Genomic DNA, 5,631 nt, shown 5'->3' on the forward strand with positions numbered 1-5,631 from the left:
GGCTTTGCTGAAATGGCCTTTTTTTAGGCTGAATTGAGAGAAAACCTCTAGGAAGTCACCAAAAGCCTCCCAAGGGTCTCCGACACCATCCAACCATCTCCTAACCCTTCCAGCCATCCTCCAACATCCTTAATTCACCTGCCACATCACCAAAATAAATTAGTTTGCATACTTGAATTTGCATGAAAAGGCAAAAAGACAAAAACAAATTTATTTCAGTCCATTTACTTGCACATTAGTGATATTTGTTGCTTCTTACTTCCATGCTTATATAGTAGCATTTCATGATAATTTAGCATTATTGCAAAGCATAGTTTCTTGGTAGTTAATTAGGAAATGGTGTGATTTAGCATTGAATTTTCATCTCTTTCCTTGTACTTTATTTCTTACAATAGGTTAAGGTTCCATTTCAAACATTTCATTTCCTACAATTAGTTTAGGATTTGAATTCAGTACATGCACTCCATTACACCATGATAGCAAAGGAAGGACACATTATATGCCACACATATAGTGCTAACACCTCTTAAGTTTGTACGAACCCTGGGTTGATAATTAAAGTCGGTAGCCTTGGGAGTTGCAGCATTCTTGTTGCAATACCGAGGCTCATCACTTTTTGGCGCTGTTGCCGGGGAGGTGTTAAGGTATGCATTTTTTTCTTCCCTAGTTGATTCATTTCTTTTTAATTTTTGCAAAAACAAAAAAAAAAAATTCGTTAGGCATATTTAATTTCAAAAGTAGAAAATTGCATTGCATTATAGTTTTCTTTCAATCATAAAAACAAAAACAAAATTATCCAACACCAACCCACCCACCCATTTAATCACATGGTGCAGTAAGAGCCATATCACCATTCACTTTTGCAGGTAGAAGAAGAAGATGGTGAAGAATGTAGAAGAAATTGATGACAATGATGACGATGAGGAAGATCCTATCAGATTTCCCATTCAAGATATTGATATCAATGTACTCATGAAGAACATCCCTCCATCTTTTCTTCCAAAATTTGATGGTCTAAGGTTAGAGGATCCGGAAACCTTTCTATTTGAATTATAAATTGTTTGTAGATCTTATGGTTACTTATTAAAAACTCAAAAACTGAGATTGTTTCCGGCAACATTGAAGGATAGAGCTCTTAAATGGTTCATGAGTTTAGGGACTAATTCAATAAGATCATGGAATGATATGCAAAAGATATTTATAGAAAAATATAAAGATTATGATCTTAAAGAAGAAATCTTTATAATGAATCAAAGAGAAGATGAGATTTTAGAGAATCTAATAGAGAGGTTCATGTATAATCTTAAGAGGGAAAAACTACATCATTTAGGATCTGACACACTAAAAACCCTCTTACTTAGAACAATTAGGGATGAGTGGATTGATCTCCTTAATCTCATAAGTAAAGGTGATGTATATAAATTATCATTTGAGGAAATTTGTGAAATGCCAACACATATCAAGAGGAAAAGCAAGAGTAGGTAAATCAACATCAAGATCGATAAGTCAAGCTAAACTTGGAAATTTGTTTGATGACTTTAAAACATAAATTCTTACCAATCTAACCAAACAAGAAGAAATGTTAAGAATACAAAATGAGAAAAAGGAAGATGTTTATGTTGTCCATGCAGAACCACATGATGTTAAATGTTTCTTCTCATTACCAACGTTGAAGGAGGTTCACTAAGAGGACAATGGAGCAATTCAATTGCCAATGCAACAATGCTATGTAGCTCCAAGAGGACCATGGAAGCCTATTCAACTTGATATTATGCAAGAACCTAATTCGTAGTTTCAAGCTTATGCACATCCACCTTAAAGTAATTGGAACACACTCTTTCCTTGGCAACATTGGCCATTTCAACCCCAAAACCAATCTTCACAACAAGGTTGGTAAATAACTTATGTGAGCCATCCACAATGTTATGCTCTTAACCTGCAAGAAGATACTGGAATACAGAATATGCGAAGAAATATACCCAAAACTTAGAATAGTGAGAAACAACAGCAAGTATTTTATTATTCAGAAAGCAATGTTCACTTGCCTCTTCGAGGGGGCAACCTCCAATAGAGCAGAGCTCGATTACAAAATAAGACATGATGCTCCTCGTAGGGAGTCTCTATCCTTTATATATGACTCATACATGCAATACCATGGATCAATACCATGGTTCTTATTAATACCATCTATCTAATTGTGGGCTAACCACTTACAATCCCGTCATTAATTGTGGGCTAACCACTTACAATTATTAATATGGGCATTATTGACTCCTTACTTAACTATAACTATGACTTGATCCTACTACATGAATAAGGGGGTTAGGTGGGACCCTAACATGCCCTCCCCCTTAAGAATAGCCTTGTCCTCAAGGCTGAAGCTGCGGAAACTGCTGAAGAATACTTGCTGGTTCCCAGGTTGCATCTTCCGGAGAGGTGTCTTTCCACTTGACGAGGACTTCCTTGATCATTCGGCCACGCAGGTGCCGTTCTCATGTGTCTAGGACCTGTTCAGGCTGGAGCCAGATTGACCCTTCTTCATCAAATTCAGGTAGACTAGTTTGAATTCTGCAATTTTTCCCAATCACTTTCTTGAGGCATGAGACATGGAAAACTAGATGGATTTTTGTAGTGGGTGGAAAAGCTAGCTTGTAGGCACTTCTCCAATGCACTGAAGTACTTGATATGGTCAGTAGAATTTTGGAGATAGTTTATGACAACTCTTGTCTTTGAGTGAAGTTTGCTTATAAGGTTGCAACCTCAAAAATACCTAATCCCCTTCTTGAAATTGGCACTCTGAGCGATGCTGATCTACCTGTTGCTTCATGCGATTTTGAGCTTGATGAAGATTCTCTCTAAGATGGGCAAGCATGGTTGTGCGGTTTTGTAGGAGTTGATCCACTGCTTGTACCTTGGAGCACCCCTTGATATAAGAAGTAGGGGAAGGAGGGAGTTGACCATAAACTGCTTCATAGGGAGTCACTTTGGTGGTGGCATGATAGTTGGTGTTATACCACCATTCAGCTAGAGGCAACCACTATACCCATAGATGTTGCTTTTCTGAAGTGAAACACCTAAGGTAGGTTTCCAGACATTTGTTGACGGCCTCAGTTTGACCATCCATTTGTGGATGATAGGAAGTACTGAGTTTTAGTTGGGTGCCTTGTAGCCTGAAGAGTTCCTGCCAAAATTTACTGGTGAAGATCGGGTCACGATCAGACACAATAGAAGTGGGCATGCCATGCAATTTGAAGATCTGATCCATGAAAGATTGAGCGACCAAATTCGGTGTAAATGGGTGGGGTAGGGCGTGGAAATGAGCATACTTAGAAGGTCGGTCCACAGCCACCATGATGACTGACTTGTTTCCTGACTTTGGAAGACCTGTAATGAAATCCATAGAAAGCTTCATCCATATAGATGTCCGGATGGGCAACGGTTGTAATGTGCCTGGTGCTTTGACTGTCTCCCCTTTGTGGCGTTGGCAGACATCGCATTTCGCTACAAAAGTAAGGATGTCCTTTTTCATGCCTGTCCAAAAAAATGATCTTCTAGTGCGAGCATATGTCTTTTGAAAGCCTGAATGTCCTGCAGTGGGGGATGAGTGCAATTCTGCCAAAATGCAGCTTTTGAGTGTTGATGTTGGTGATATTACGACTCTGTCCTTGTAGCGAAGAATCTCATCCTACCACGAGTAGCCCTTGGTGGAATTTGGATCCCCCTGCAATTGTGTAATGAGTTGGGAGAGCCCTGGATGTGAAAGCCATTCCCAGCGAGCCTCTTCAATCCATTCTGCAATGGGAAGGGAAATTGAGAGCAGGGTACTTTCCATCTCAAATTGGCGAGATAATGCATCTGCTACACTATTTTCGCGCCCTTTCTTATAAATGATCTCATAACCATATCCCAGCATTTTGGCGAGCCATTTATTTTGTTGTGGGGAGGATAGGCGTTGCTCCAAAAAATATTTAAGACTATGATGGTCTGTGCGGATTTGGAAACGTCGCCCCAGTAAGTAAGGTCGCCAGGTATCTACTGCATGTAATATGGTCATCATTTCCTTCTCATAGGTAGATTGTCCCAGATTCCTCCCACTTAGTTTTTGGCTTGTGAAGGCCAAGGGTCGACCTTCCTGCATTGAGACTGCCCCAATACCCGTACCTGAAGAATCACATTCAATGACAAAAGATTTGGTGAAATCAGGTAGTGCTAAGACTAGAGTGGAACACATGGCATTTTTGAGAGCTGTAAATGCCTGTTGTGCATCATCATTCTAGAAGAATGAATTTTTCTTGAGGATTTGAGTGAGGGGCTTCGCAATGCGACCAAAATTGCGGACAAATTTGTGATAATATCCTGTGAGACCCAAAAATCCTCTCAGGCTCTTCAAGGTCTTAGGTTGAGGCCAATCCTACATTGCCTAGATATTTTTGGGGTCCACCTTGAAACCTTCACGCCCCACAATGTGGCCCAAATACTCAACTTATTCCATGCCAAGAGAACATTTGGACATATTAAGAAATAATTTATGCTTGCAGAGCAGTTGCAAGAGCAAATCTACATGCTAAAGATGTGCGGCCCAAGTGCAACTATAGATGAGGATGTCATTGAAGAAGACAAGGACAAATTTCCTGAGCTATGGTTTGAGAAGGTGGTTCATAAGGCTCTGAAAAGTAGATGGGGCATTACAAAGACCGAATGGCATGACCAGGAACTCATAATGGCCTTCATGAGTTCTAAAAGCAGTCTTTGGAATGTCAACTTCCTTCAGCGAATTTGGTGGTAGCTTGAGCGGAGATCCAACTCAGTGAAGAATTGAGCCCCATTGAGTTCATCCAACAAATCATCAAAAACCGAGATGGGAAATTTATCTTTGACTGTCAACTTATTGAGGGCCCTAAAGTCTGGACACATCTGCCATTCCCCATCTTTCTTAAGCACCATGACCACTGGTGATGAATAAGGATTAATGTTGGGACAAATGACACCTGCTTCCAAAAGTTCCTTGATTATTTTTTCTATTTCATTCTTTTGGGTGAATGGATATCTGTATGGGCGCACATTTGGTGGTTGGGCCCTTGGAACCAAGGTGATGCTATGATCATGTTCCCCTCGCGAGGGTGGAAGCTCATGAGGCTTGTCAGAGACTGGCAGATGGTTATTTAAAAACTGTTGCATCTCAGGATGAATCGGCAGAGAATTGGGTTCGACGGCCTGAATGGCATTAAATTGAGTGATAACTCCATGATGGCCCTTTTTTAGCAATTTTTCCATCCTATGTGAGCTAATGATAGAGGGAGCTCCCGCCTGGAGTCCACAGAGGGTATATGTGGAGTTGTTCTGCTTAAAGCTCATATATAACTCCTGAAAATCCATTGTTATTGGACCAAGAGTGCGAAGCCATTCAGCAGCGAGGACAATGTCGCACCCTCCCATGTGTATGGCAAACATGTGGGTCTTCAACTAATAATCCCCCATTTGAAGTTTGACATTTTCACAGCGGCCTTCACATTTCATTGTTCCCCCATCCGCAATTTGGACTTGGAAGTTAGGAACTGCTCATACAAAACAATGCACTGCTTCCTTGACTTTTTGATGGATGAAATTATGTGTACTTCCACTATCAATCAA

The sequence above is a fragment of the Pinus tabuliformis genome, chromosome 7 (assembly GCF_031772625.1).
Source record: "Pinus tabuliformis cultivar Carrire ecotype Pingquan chromosome 7, CPIR1, whole genome shotgun sequence".
Classification (NCBI taxonomy): Eukaryota; Viridiplantae; Streptophyta; class Pinopsida; order Pinales; family Pinaceae; genus Pinus; species Pinus tabuliformis.